The sequence below is a fragment of the Canis lupus genome, chromosome 6 (assembly GCF_048164855.1).
Source record: "Canis lupus baileyi chromosome 6, mCanLup2.hap1, whole genome shotgun sequence".
In the NCBI taxonomy this organism is placed as follows: Eukaryota; Metazoa; Chordata; class Mammalia; order Carnivora; family Canidae; genus Canis; species Canis lupus.
Window position 1 is genome coordinate 3684509 of NC_132843.1, and position 15403 is coordinate 3699911.

Sequence of the window (15403 nt, forward strand, 5' to 3'; positions counted from 1 at the left end):
AGCCTCTCTTGTGTGATGAATCCAGTGAGCATTTGTATGCATACAGGATACACTTATTGGTGATAAATATCTTATAGGCCTGAACTTGTGTCTATTGATTCCTGGAAAAAAGATTTAATTCAGTTTATCCCTGCCCTGAACGCTGACCCTTGTTCCCGCTATGGAACTTCATTTTCCTGTGACTTGGACACTGCTGTGGGTTCCCCAGCCTGAGCCTCTGAGGTTTCTCTATGCAGCCGGAGCCTCCTGAGGAGCTGGAGCCTCTCCCTGTGCAGCCCCTACTTTTTCCTGTTCCCCTCAGTGGCGCTTCTACCTGTATCGTCTGCTCGAACCTCTGGCAATATGCTCCATCCACCCTTGGGACTTCGCCTGTGCCTCTTCAGAGGCCCTCAGGCTGCATCTCTTACCTCCTCCTGGGGTGTGTCAGCTGGCCTCTCCCTGCCCTGGGACACGTCCGGGGTGTTTGGACCTGTTCATCTTCTTTCCAGCCCTTCCTATCACTAACTGAGCTGTTACGTAATCAAATGGTGCTGGGAAAGATAGAGCCCTGTTGCATTTTCACAACTAGCCCCACAGAAGGGACCGTTTGAGTTTTTGCTATTTACCCCTGTGCCTTGGATCAAATTAAGTTACTGTGCATCACCCCCACCTCGAGGTTAGAATACTCTGATGTGCTCTTTTTCTGGTCCCAGACTCCAGATGGACATGACATCGCCACACAGGTATGTCAGGATTGAACTTCCAGGCCTCCCTGTGTGTCTGCCCCAACCTCATGGTCATGCGCTCTCTGGATGTCTCCATGATCACACCGTCTAGGTGTCCCACATTTAGAAGTCTTACCTTCTGGACTAGATTGTAAATTCCCCAGGCTAGAGACTAACTTCCTGTATGCTGTCCACAGTGCTTAGCATACTGCTGATTATGCACCTGCACCCAGGAAGTGATTGTAAGTGACGAGAGTGGAGTGGAAGAAAATGTGCAAAAGTCATCTGCGCAGAGGACTTTCCTTTTCTGAAGGGAGGACCCAGAATATTATGATGGGAAACGAGGAAAAATTTAGTATTGCCTCCCTGAACAAAGAGGTGTCCACCAGAATTTTCTCAGAATTAAATATAAATTCAGGGGATCCCTGGGTGGCTTAGGGGTTTAGCATCTGCCTTCGGCCTGGGGCATGATCCTGGAGTCCCGGGATCGAGTCCTGCGTTGGGCTCCCTGGAGGAAGCCTGCTTCTCCCTCTGCCTGTGTCTCTCACGAATAAATAAATAAAAATTTTTAAAAAGAATTAAATATAAATTCAGATGGCATTTTATTTTTTATTTTTTATTTTATTTTTTAATTTTTTTATTGGAGTTCAATTTGCCAACATATAGCATATCACCCAGTGCTCATCCCGTCAAGTGCCCCCCTCAGTGCCCGTCACCCAGTCACCCCATCCCCCCGCCCACCTCCCTTTCCACCACTCCTTGTTCGTTTCCCAGAGTTAGGAGTCTCTCATGGTTTGTCACCCTCACTGATATTTCCCACTCATTTTCTCTCCTTTCCCCTTTATTCCTTTTCACTATTTTTTATATTCCCCAAATGAATGAGACCATATGTTTGTCCTTCTCCATTTGACTTGATTAACTCAGCATCATACCCTCCAGTTCCATCCACCTTGAAGCAGATGGTGGGTATTCGTCGTTTCTAATGGCTGAGGAATATTCCACTGTATACATAGACCACAGCTTCAGATGGCATTTAAAAGCAGAGTCAGAATGGTTACAGCTGATTATGATCAACCAGTTATATGCCTGAATTCTGCGCCTCGTTCTCCCTCACTGAGCTAGTTAGGGACTGAGTTTTCTGCTAGCCATGGGCTGGCCCTGGGTGCTCCTGCAGGGGTGGGCCATCTGGGACGCCGGGGGGACAGGCCCTACGGCCACTGCTCCGGGGCTCTGCAGCGGGGTGGGTATTCCCACCTTACCGGCTGGCTAAGAGCACCTGGTGTAACTGCATGAAGACGCCTGCAAACCCGAAAGTGCCAGACCAAAGCAATGTGACGTTCTTCTCGTTCCTTCTCTATCATAAGAAACAGCTATTTGGAGAGTTCAGCTCACTTCAGACTGGTGCCCTCCCGCTCCCAGCTGTCTCAGCTGTCCTCAGGAATTTTGTGGCAGCCCCTCCCTCGCTTCTCAGCTGGCCTGGTGATTCAGGAAGCATCGCTGTCCACCCACCCTGCGGGCTCACCTCCCAGTTCCTTAGTCTGTCCGTCCTACAGTGTATCTGTGACTCACCGCCAAATATATGCTATCCGGCTCCCTCACTTGATCAGGAGAGATAAGCCATCTGGTGCCGTGTCCACAGTGCTCCCGACAGAGAGCACGGTGCTTTATGCAACACATCTCATTTAAGGACTGTCCTTCCCAAGGCGGGTCTTGGTCACTCCTTTACAGATGACAAAGCCAAGTAACCTGTCCTGGCCTCTGGCTTCTTGGACTCTAGCTGCTGCATTTTCTTTTCTTCTTTGATATTTTATTGTATTTTAGTAGGAGCACTTACAGTGACATCTACCCTCTGAGCAAAGCATACACTGTAACATTATTGACTATAGATACAAGGTTGTCCCTCAGATGTCTAGAACTTACTCATTTTGCTCAACTGAAACTTTCAGCCTGCTGATTAGTAACTCCCCATTGTCTAGATCCCAGCTTCTTTTTTTTTTTCTCTTTTCTTTCTTTCTTTCTTTCTTTTTTTTTTTTTTTAGATCCCAGCTTCTTAAACAAGAAACCCGCTGTCTGTATCTACACTGGCTAATGCAACAGAACTGTTTCAGCCTCAGTAGAATTGATTGGAAACTGATATAACAGAAACAACTGTTTTGCCCAGTGTTTATTCTAGGCAGAGCTGGGATACACAAGGCTTCCCTTGAGGGGTGAAATTCTCCCCCTGGCCATGCTCTTCCTCTTCATCCTCGCTGGCCGAGAGCCTGTGTTCACCCACCAGACATGCACCCTGAGCAGCCGACCTCTGCTCCAGACAGAGGCCAGGCCTTGTCCCCTCTCTCATCTGGCTTCCACTCAACAGAGCAGCTGGAGGAGTGGCACCTCAAGGGCTCCCTGACTATTTTTATGCAGCCATCTGCCTTCTGGAGCAGGCCTGGCAGGCAGCAACAGGCTCGAGGAATGCCACAGCAGGTGGGTGACGCCCAGACAGCTGAGGATGCCCAGCCCTGCTCCCGACTGTTGTTCTGGGGATGCTGGCAATGTGGTGCAAGGATATCAAGAGGAAAAAGAGTGCCTTTTTCGTGTCATGTCATAGCCTGGGGTGAGGGTGCCCTTTGTTTCTTTTCTGTTTCTAGAACAAGCTAAGGCTAGTTCTTTCCTGCCAGTGCCAGGGCCCAGGTGGCAGGGCCGGGTGGGGAGCACAAGCGTGTGGGGCAGAAGCTTGGGCCACCTGCTGACCTCAGAGCCATCAGAGGAGAGAGCACAGCAAAAACACTCTGCAGAGGGGATGCAGTCAAAGAAAAGCCTTGGGCCTCAGTTGTTATAAGACCCTGAGGTGTCTCTGCAGCCCACCCTGACTGAGAGCTAAGCCTGCGGCAACGCGGGGGTAGGTGGGGCTTTTCTCCCAAACGTCAGACCTATAGTTAGAGGAAGGGCTTGTCTCACTCACAGCTCCTTGGGACAGAGGAAGCATCAAGAATCAATCAACAAGGGGCACCGGGGTGGTTTAGTCGGTTAAGTGTCTGCCTTTGACTCAGGCTGCGATCTCAGGGTCCTGGGATCGAGCCTCGCATCTGGTTCCCTGCTCAATGGGAAGCCTGCTTCTACGTCTCTCTCTTTCAATTAAATAAAATCTTATTAAAAAAAAAAAAGCAATCAATAAAACCCCCCTTTCAATACAGAAAATTTTAAACATATGCAAGTTAGACATAAGATACTGCACCCAGCTTCATGTGGAAGCATTTCTTTTTTCTTTCTTTCTTTTTTATAGTTTATTTATTTATTTGTTTATTTATTTAATTTATTTTTTTAATAATAAATTTATTTTTTATTGGTGTTCAATTTGCCAACATACAGAATAACCCCCAGTGCCCATCACCCATTCACTCCCACCCCCCGCCCTCCTCCCCTTCCACCACCCCTAGTTCATTTCCCAGAGTTAGGAGTCTTTATGTTCTATCTCCTTTTCTGATATTTCCTACCCATTTCTTCTCCCTTCCTTTCTATTCCCTTTCACTATTATTTATATTCCCCAAATGAATGAGAACATATAATGTTTGTCAGTCACGTTCAAATAACTCTAAATTTTTGAATGTTTTTATCATTATGAAATACTTCCATAGTTCAAAGATAGTTGTATTTGATTTTCATAACAATAAAGATACTCATTATCATGATTACCCTGCAGATGAGGAAGCCTAGGCTCTAGAATTTAGGGGTACCTGGGTGGCTCAGTTGGTTAAGTGGGTGACTTAACTTACTTAACTTACTTACTTAACTTACTTGATTGACTTACTTCACTCAGCATAATACCCTCCAGTTCCATCCACATCAAAGCAGATGGTGGGTATTTGTCATTTCTAATGGCTGAGGAATATTCCATTGTATACATAGACCACATCTTCTTTATCCACTCATCTTTCGATGGACACCGAGGCTCCTTCCACAGTTTGGCTATTGTGGACATTGCTGCTAGAAACATCGGGTGCAGGTATCCTGGCGTTTCACTGCATCTGTATCTTTGGGGTAAATCCCCAGCAGTGCATTGCTGGGTCATAGGGCAGGTCTATTTTTAAGTCTTTGAGGAACCTCCACACAGTTTTCCAGAGTGGCTGCACCAGTTCACATTCCCACCAACAGTGTAAGAGGGTTCCCCTTTCTCCACATCCTCCATGTGGAAGCATTTCTTAAACAAATCTTGACAGTGTACCTCTTTCCCAATAAAAGAGAAGAGAAAAAAGGGTGTGTTTGTGTCAGATTTATAGTAAAGGCTTAATTTGCCTTTTTCAGGAAGAAATGGGAAAATAAATGGGTCTGATATTTTGAAGATAGTATATTGGATTTCTGTTACATCTTTCTCCTCAATGTGAAGGGTGTTTCCTTCCCAAGCATTTACGATGCCTGCTACCTGCCAAACCCCATTCCAGGCTCCCTGTTCTCCATCTATAGCCGGGAAGAGGTGGATAGAGGCATCTGGAACCCTGGGAGGGCACTGGTGGGACTTTGAGGAAGGCACTTAAATTCTAGGTTGTTTGTTTGTTTTTTTTTTTTTTGAGATTTTATTTATTTATCTGACAGAGAGAGCACAAGCAGGGTGAGCAGGAAATGGAGAAGCAGGCAGCCCAGTGCAGGACTCGATCCCAGGACGCTGGGATCACGACCTGAGCAGATGGCACCCACTTAACCAACTGAGCCACCCAGGTACCCCTAAATTCTAGAGCCTAGGCTTCCTCATCTGCAGGGTAATCATGATAATAAGTATCTTTATTGTTATGAAAATCAAATACAACTATCTTTGAACTATGGAAGTATTTCATAATGATAAAAACATTCAAAAATTTAGAGTTATTTGAACGTGACTGACCCAAGAAGGGTCAGAATCCTTCTTGGTGGCCCCTAAAACTGCCCTCCTTCTAGAAGGAGGGGTTGGAAAATTGAACTGGATTTTTGCCACACACCCCGCCCCCTCCCTGCAAGGACTCTGGTAGCAAATGGCTGTTGGTCAGTGAGGAGCCGGGGCGGGGGCTGGTTTGGAAGCAGAACTCCCTGTCTTGCTCTTCCTGCCCACCCGGCCGGGCAGGCCCCCTCGGGCCCCGTGGGCGTGTGGAGGGCAGTGTTCGTAGGCCGCAGGCCCTGAACCCTGTCTAAAGCGGTGCCTCAGAGAATGGAAGGGGCATGGCCCGGGAGCAGATGGGGCCCCCACGCAGCTGCCCCTGAAGTCTTCTTCTTGTTTCTACCAGGTGTGGTCTCTGTGCAGGCTACTTGGGCTTTCTGGGGGGCAGGGACCATGGATGCTGCTTGGACCAGCCTGGGCCGTGTGGCACGAAGGAGGTTTTGTGTTTGGCAGTTCTGTCCAGACGTTGTAAGGTCCAGTACCAGCTGTTCCTCAAAGAAAGGTTTGCTTGTCTCACCTGAGGAACAGGAAAGGGGGCACCTGGGTGGCTCAGTGGGTTGAGCATCTGCCTTTGGCTCATGTCTTGGAATCAACCCCCAGGTCAGGCTCCCTGCTCAGAGGGGAGCCTGCTTCTCCCTCTGCCTTCCCCCTCTTCTGCTCATGCTCTCCCCCTCTCTCAAATAAATAAATAAATAAATAAATAAATAAATAAATAAATAAAGTATTAAAAAAGAAGAAGGAGAGATGCCTGAGTGGCTCAGTGGTTTAGCGCCGCCTTGGGCCCAGGGCCTGATCTTGGGGTCCCGGGATCGAGTCCTGCATCAGGCTCCCTGCATGGAGCCTACTTCTCCCTCTGCCTGTGTCTCTGCCTCTCTCTCTCTCTCTCTCTCTCTCTCTGTGTCTCTCATGAATAAGTAAATAAAACCTTAAGAAGAAGAAGAAGAAGAAGAAGAAGAAGAAGAAGAAGAAGAAGAAGAAGAAAAAGGAGGAGGAGGAGGAGGAAGAGGAGGAGGAGGAGGAGGAGGAGGAGGAGGAGGGATGCTCTGCAGAGAGGAGGAGCGCCCACCACAGACTTGCATAGCCAAGACAGCAGAGGCAGGCCCTGGACTCTGGCATTTAGGGGACGCGTTTGCTGTTGCTGAAAGACCTGGTACAACCAACCGTGCTGAAACCTAGTGATTTGAACAACGGGCATTTCTTTTCTTGCCCAGCTGCCAACTGGCTGGCTGGCAGGTCTGCTTGGGGCTGCAGGTCATTTGCACGCGGCTCCAGGCTATGGGGCAGAGGCCATCCTGCGCCACACGCCTCATGTTGGGCCTGCCGAAGGCCACCTGGCCAGGTTCTGGACCACCCTGAGAGCGCCCAGGGCAGGCCGGGCATGCACACTGAAGGCCAAACCTGCCATCGTGGGGCTCCAGCACCCCGCAGGACCTTACACCCCACGAGGAAAATACCTCGTCTCCCCAGGAGCTTAAGACACGAGTCTACCTTGATAGCCACAGTGAGGAAATCGTTTCTCATGGTTGATAAATTGAGTTAATCTGAGTGTCTGTTGTTTTTAAATTTTTTATTTATTTATTTGAGAGACAGATAGTAAGAGCGGGGTTAGGTGCAGAGGGAGAGAAAGAAGCAGACTCCTTGCTGAGCTTGAGTGCCTGTTTTTAACACCCATTGTCTTTTTTTTTTAAGATTTTATTAATTTATTCATGACAGACAGAGAGAGAGAGGCAGAGACACAGGCAGAGGGAGAAGCAGGCTCCCTGAGGGGAGCCCGACGTGGGACTCAATCCCGGGACTCTAGGATCACGCCCTGGGCTGAAGGCAGACACTCAACTGCTGAGCCACCCAGGCGCCCCAACACCTATTGTCTTTTTTTTTTTTTTTCACCTATTGTCTTAATGCAATCTTATAACATTGCTTTAGGAAGGAAAAATAACATTATACCCATTTTACAGATGAAGAAGTTAAATCTTAGCAATATCATTGAACTCCCCCAAGGTCACTACAGCTGGCAAAATAGCAGGACTTGGAGCTAGCACCTACATATTGTAGAAGTCTTCAAGACAACATCTATGTCTGTTAAACACAGGGGGATTTTAAAATATGGCAAGAGCTAGAATCATAAAACTTTAATTAATCAATCAGAATACAAAATGAGAGGGACATTTGGGTGGCTCAGCCATTGAGCGTCTGTACTTGGCTCAGGGCATGATCCTGAGGACCTGGGATCAAGTCCCACATAGGGCTCCCCGCAGGGAGCCTGCTTGTCCCTCTGCCTGTGTCTCTGCCTCTCTCTCTCTGTCTTTCATGAATAAATAAATAAGATCTTCAAAAAAAAACAACAAACAATAAAATAAAAAACAAAATACAAAATGAGGGAAGCCTCAGTGGCTCAATCAGCGAAGCATCTGACTCTTGATTGCTGCTCAGGTCGTGATCCCAGGGTCCTGAGACTGAGCCCCAAGTTCGGCTCCAAGCTTAGCAGGGAGTCTGCTTAAGATCCTCTCCCTTGGCCCCTCCTCACCTCATGTGTATGCACACTCTCCCTCAAAAAAGAAATAAAAATGATTTATTTTATTCCTAGCTAAATAAAACTATATATTCTAAAACTCCCAGTCAGGTGATATAATTTGTAGCATAATTTGTCAAATCATTTTAGCAATTTTCAATCACTTTCAATTTTTAGGAAATGTTCATCTCCTTGTATGAATTGGTGGCTGCTAGCTAAATGATGCCACTGTCTGAGCCATGGTCTGACACAGGGAATGACGTCGGTAGACATTGGGTGACTTGTATGGGGAACTGCTCTTCACATCAATGGTATTGCTCCTGGTATTCATGAGTTCTACAAAACTAACCATAATTCCATTCAAAGGACTTCTAGACTTCGCTAATACTGCCTAAGGGTTTATACAATGTCTCCGTCATTAACCAAGCCGTGAAAACACTTTATTAGAATGCCATTATTTAGTAAGTGGCTTCATCTTGTTGATTTTTATTCATTTTCAAGCCATGGAACATAATTCAATAACTTGAAATAATGAAAAACGTTGTTAGATTTTCCACTTTTGTCATCAAACCACAAGTCCATTGTAATGTAATTGGTTAGACATCATCAATGGGAAAAATGGTTTTCTCCTCGAGTTGACATTTCATTGTGTGTATCTGCAAATGGTTTTTCCTGTACCTCCATTTTGAGAGTGTCTTCTCCTTCAAGCTCAGTTTATTTTAAATATAGGATCACTTTTATAATTTATGGAATTAATCTGTCATTTTTAATAACTGAATATTTTCTTTCTGATACAATGAAAGGAAAAGAATATTGGCGCTTTTCCTAGGCTATAATGTATAGTTTCCAAATGTCTTTTTTAGGTGTTTTTTTTTTTTTTTTTTAGTGTTTTTCTTTTCCAAAATTTTAAGGACTTTCATTCCAGTTTTGTATTACTGTGAATATACAAAGCATGATGTGGTTTTCACAGAATGACCATTGAGGCCTGACCAGTCTTCTTACTTTATTTCCCAGCTTGTCAGGTGTATTACACCTTTTAGAACAAATAGGAACATTAATAAAAATTGTTGTATCTCCATCTCATAAAAACCAAGTCAAGAAAACACTTCACTGGAAGAACATAATCCATATAAATGTTTTCTTGAAGTTCTGTCTGAAAATACTTGATTTTTAAAAATTTTTTAGTTTTTAAAAAGATTTTATTTATTTATTTATTCATGAGAGGCAGAGACACAGGCAGAGGGAGAAGCAGGCTCCTTGCAGAGAGGACCCTGGGGTCATGCCCTGGGCTGAAGGCAGACACTCAACCGCTGAGCCTCCCGGGCATCCCTGCTTGATTTTTCAAAAATATTTTATTTATTTATTAAAGAGAGATTGAAAGAGTGCGAGGCATGGAGCAGAGGGAGAGAGAGAAGCAGGCTCCCTGCTAAGTAGGGAGCTGGATGCGGGGCTGGGATCATGACCTGAGTGGAAGGCAGATGTTTAACTGACTGAGCTACCCAGGTGCCCGGAAAATGCATGATTTTTAAACACTCTTATGGAAAAAGTTAAACATAAAGAGAAAATGGTGTAATGAACCCCATGGACATATCAACAATGGTCAGTTCCTGAGTACCCTTGTTTCAGCTATATTCTCATTTATTTTCTGCTCCACCCCCAAGTATCTTGAAGCATATCCCAGATATCATTTACTTTGTCTGTAAATATTTCAGTTTGTAGCTGTAGAAGGTAGGGAGTTTTTTGGGGAATATAACCATTATCATTTTTATCATTATTAATTTTTTAAATTAATTTTTAAATCTGTTTGTTATTTTAACCATACAATAGACAACCCTAAGAACTTTGGTGTCCTCTAAATGCCTTCCATTTGCTTTATCAGCTTCCTTTAATTACATTTTTAAAGTTTTCATTATTATAAATGGCTTAGAGTGTGAATGGTTTTCCTTATCAACAATTATATGTTTTCTTTTAATTATGAGCTTTGACATAACACAATTGCCATGCTGAGATATATATGTTTTTAGTATTTTTATCTTGAATGAATCAAGATTTGTGTCTATCAATAATAAGTCACTTTTTGTTGTTGTTGTAATGATTGTTATTTTCACCCGAAAAATAAAATTTAAGGGAATTGGAAAAAATGCACTTGATACTGGTTTTTGTCTTTCTTTTTAAGTTCTCTCTCCAGCAGGAGGGGAACTTACAAACCTGAGTCATTTGCAACTGAATAGCTCCCATTACTTTAGAAAAACATCTTCACATTCTTTGAGAAGTTCCACCCTTGCAATCAGCCTGAGATCTGACTCAGAGTGAGTGGATGTTTCCTTCTCATTATATAGGATCAAGATATTGCTCAGGGAGGCTGTGCCCTGAGTCAGAATGGAGGTGGGCTAGGTGGAGGGGAGAGGAACTCACATGGCAGTTTCCACTAAAGCCAAGCTTCTGAGTGGGAGTCTAAGTCTCATTCTGAGAAGTTTTACATTTTATTTTATTTTATTTATTTTATTTATTTTTTATTTTTTTAATTGTATTTTAATTTAGATGATCATGTGAAGCATCATATGTGCATTTCAGTCTTCTGTGTATTTTTGTGCTTATTGTTGTAGTGTAAAATATAATTCTCCTAAGAAAAGAGTAGAAGGGGACTTCCTTCCTTGATTTATTTATCCCATTAATCGACAAACATTTATTGAGCACTTTCTATGTGAAGATGCCACAGCAGGTGCTGGCAGATGGTGGCACAGCACTGTATGAAGGGAAGCTTTGCAGTGACCTGAGCAAACCCAGGGTTCTCATAGGGCGAGTCAGAGTCCCATTGCAAGCGGCCATTTAACTTCAGCAAGCATCATCTACATTAAATTAATGCTGTTAACTTGAATTTAGTGTTATTTTTCCGGTTTGTATTTGTTATGCAAATCTGAAAAAAATAGTTGTATAGAAGCAGTCAGAATAAAGGGTTCATATCTGATTTTGTTTGTACATATTTAAATAATGTTCTAATGAAAATAACAGATTTTCTTTGGGCTTTCCCTCCCTTAACAGCATAGGTGCACACATGCACACAGCATGTGCACACACACGTGCAAAGGGCATGCACACGTATACATACACAAGCACACACATGCACTCACACGCCTGCATGAGTGCACACACTCCAAAGGCCTCACTGAGGTTTCCAGCACGGCCAGAGGCACTCTGGGCCCCAGGACCCAGGAGCCTGGCAGGAGATCTTCTTACCCTCCCAGAGGTTTAGAAGCCCCCCGGGGAAGGATCCTAGAGATATCCTTCCTGCACTGGTAGCTCAGACCCCCAAGAGTCCCCCCCACCTGCACGCCCCCTCCTTGCCCTGGCCCCAGACACTGCCTTTGTGAGGGATGTGACCCAAGGATGAGGACAGAGCACAAAGGTCCTGGGTGGGGTGGGTAGGGCTCTGCACACACCCAGGACACCGTGTCATCAATGACTTACGTGGAGGCAAGAGCTTGGCCCTCAGGGGCCATGCTCCTGACCCGAGTGCCCTCATCTGGGCATGATTCATCCCTTGAGGAGAGAGGCCATCTTTTCTAAAGCAAAATGCTATTTGGGGTTGTCCCCCTGTGGGACAGGAAGGAGTGGAAGCAACATCCTCTCAGATTTTATGTTGTTTGTATGTTTGAGGTCTAACTATACACCTATGAGACAGGTGTTGGCAGGCTGGAGTGTCACCCTATTCCCACTGTCCCCTCACTGAGTTCCCATGAATCATGGCCAGGTGGACAAGGAGGATGTGGGGCACAGCATGTATGACCAGGGTGGTGATTTCAACGCGTAGGCAGTCTTCCTGCACACCCCCGCCCCCGCAGCCCTCCAGGGAGGGGGCCAGGTTTGTAGTATGACCCTGTGCTTGCTATGTGGGGCACAGAAATAGAGGGCTAGGTTCACTCAGAAAAGATGGAGTGCTTTTAGGAAGGGTCAGATCCTGGATCCTGGAGCCAGAGGCCAGGGAGTTGACACGTGCGTGGACCTATATTCCCTCTCCTGGAGGAGCCGGGAAGCCAGCACACCTTGCAATAGTCCATGCCAGGCACACAACTGTTGTATGGTGGGGGTCCTCAGGGCTCCCTTGTTTCCCAGCAGTGGAGGCACAGAGACTCTGCGCAAGTGGGGCAGGAAATGTGCAGAATGACCTTCATAGGCTGAGTTCCAAAGTCAGTGGGCATCTTGGAGGGACACCTGGGTGGGACCCAGCCCTGCAGGCTGCCCGGACATATTAGCCCCCAGAGCCGTGGCACGAACAGCTGGGGAATGAGGTGGCGCGGCCACTCAGTGGAACAGAGGCTTCAAGTAAAAAGTAGTGAACTGACAGATTTTAAAAGCCACACTTGTCTAAATGTTATGTATGTCTCATGACCCCACCCCTACAAAGTGGAGGGGGAAGAGCTCCTCTCTTGTCTACTCATCTGTGTCCTGGGCTTTATTTTATTTTTTTAAAAGATTTTATTTATTTATTCATGAGAGACACAGACAGAGGGAGAGGCAGGCTCCTTGCGGGGAGCCCGATGCAGGACTCAATCCTGGGTCCCCAGGATCACACCCCAGGCTGAAGGCAGTGCTAAACCACTGGGCCACTGGGGTTGCCTGTGTCCTGGGCTTTCAACTTGCTCTAGGGATGCCTGGGGACTCAGTGGTTGAATGCCGGCCCTTGGCCCAGGGTGTGATCCTGGGGTTCTGGGATCGAGTCCCCCATTGGGCTCCCCGCAGGGAGCCTGCTTCTCCTTCTGCCTGTGTCTCTGCTTCTCTCTGTGTCTCTCATGAATAAATAAATAAATAAAATCTTAAAAGTAAAATAAAATAGGGGCAGCCGGGTGGCTCAGTGGTTTAGCGCCACCTTCAGCCCAGGGCGTGACCCTGGAGTCCCGGGATCCGGGAGTCCCACGTCGGGCTCCCTGCATGGACCCTGCTTCTCCCTCTGCCTGTGTCTCTGCCTCTCTCTCTCTTTCTCTGTGCCTCTCATTAATAAATAAATAAAATCTTAAAAAAATAAAATAAAATAAATCTGCTCTAAAGGGCGCCTCGGTGGCTCTGTGGGTAAAGCACCTGCCTTCAGCTCAGGTCATGATCCTGGGGTGTTGGGATTGAACCCTGCATCAGGTTCCCTGCTCAGTGGGGAGAGCCTGCTTCTCCCTCTCCCTCTGACTCTCCCTCCCTCCTGCTTGTGCTCTCTCTCTCTCTCTCTCTCTCTCGCTCTCAAATACATAAAATCTTTAAAAAAATAAAAACAAACCTGCTCTAAGAGTTTGGGGCCAGCTGTGTAGCTGGGAGGCTGTCTGAGGCACGTTTCTACCTTGTCCTGTCTCTAAGGCCAGGGAAGGAGCCATCTGGGAGCTGGGCTTTTCTCGGGGTGTGACAAACATAAGGACCCCCAGAACAAGCCTGGTGTCTGCAATTATTCATGTGAGGGTGGTTCCAACTCTCTTGTAGAAACTAAGATAATTGGAGCAATGAACAGGAGTCCCACAAGAGAAAGGAGAGGGATGCTCCCCAGAGTTTTATTTACATATGGTTTATTTATCACAGAGGAGTCGGGAACCCAAGGTTTGGGGGCAAGTCACTATGGCTTGTCCTTGGGCCATGAGCATGCCATGCATAGCTTCCAGAGAAAGGCCACCTTCTCCCAGGCCTGGGCGCTGAGGGAAAGCCACCCATGTCCCTCCCGAGGAGGGTCAGGGGCAGGGCCAGGCTCTGGCTCCCTCTGAGAGGAGCCGCTCTGAAGGGTGGCCATGCACACCTCCACTGTGTAGGAGGAGAAAGAGAACTTTCCTTGGAAGAAACTGGATTCCTGTTTTAAGATCCCCATGTGACAAAGCCTACAAGCAGGGTCACTGACTTGGGGCCGAGGCCTGGGTGGAAGAATAGAAATGTAGCGAATTGGAAAGTGACAGGCTGACTGAAGGTGCTCTGTTAACACTTTTTAAACCTGTGCCAAGAACGTCTGTGTGGAATGGAATTCCTGGACCACCCTGCTCTAATCCTAACTGCAGAGATGAAGGAGGAGTCTTGTGACAGCAAAGTCTCTTCACAGCAGGGAGTGAACTGGAGTCTGTTGGGCGGTGAGGTGACTGCTTCAGAAGTATTTCTTGCTAACGATCTCAGTCTGCAGCAGGCCTGCACACTGTCCCCTGCTCACCTGCTTCCCTGGAGGAGGTGCCAGCATGTGTGGGGACGTGGAGCTGTGTATGTGTGACTGAGAAAGGGGCTCACTAGTAAACATCGGGATGCACCCAGGAATGAGAGGTCATGAGCTCTGAGTGCATAGGGATGATTTCTTGTTTCCTGAATTGTGCTTCTAGAAGTCAGTAAGTCAACAGTACTTGGAGAGACCTCGAGCCCTGGGAAAGGACACACGCCACCGGAGCGGATTCAGCTAGTGACTTGGTTATTGGTGACATCCCACGCCCTGTAGCCGATTCTCTGCTGGCTGCACCCTGGGTGGACCTCAGCCCAGCAGCCAGTGGCCCTTCCTGCCAACCGGGGGGATCACACCTGTCTCCCAGCTAGCGGACTCCATGTGGGGTGTGGAGGTACTAAGATTAGAGCAAAGAAGTGTCCTATTTGGAATGCGGGTCGCCTAACTCTAAGCAGAGCCATGAGGGAGCTGCACCTGTTGGGACCCTGCCCAGACATGGAGCCGGTCTTTATTCTGCTAGTTCTCTTCTATCAAAGCCTCGTGCAGGGGCCTGAAGCCTTTGATCTTCACAAAATCAGCCTTTGCCGGCCTGTCCGTGGGCCTGGAGCTCCAGAGCCGGGAGGCCGGGTGGGCCTTCCCCGAGAGCTCCGCGGGGCTGCGCCATCCCAGGGCGCCCGTGAAGCAGCAGCCGGGATGAAGGCAAGGGAACCCCCAAGCCCTACGAAGGCTTGCGGAACAAACCCTCTTTCTGATGATGGGGCGGCCCGTCCACCGTCCTTCTGCTTCAGTCCCCACCTCCCCACAGACCAGGGTGCCCCAGGAGGAAGAGGACGCGCGAGCGAGGGCGCCCGCTGAGTCAACGGGATCAGCACATCAGGGAAAATTCCTTTTTTGGAAGCCGGGCAGTCTGTCTCCAGGACCGCAGAATCCTCGGGAAGTGACGCAAGCGCTCAGGGAGGGAGAGGCAGGGGCCGGCCGCGCTCCCCCGGAGGTGCGGGGAGCCGGCCTGGGAGAGACGGAGCAGCCCCTGGGGCCGTCCTTCCTCCCCGAGCGCCGGGCCCACCCAGCCCCGGCCCGGCCCGGCCCGGCCCGGCCCCAGCCGCCGAGGCAGCGTGTTCCGCAGAGCTCCTTAT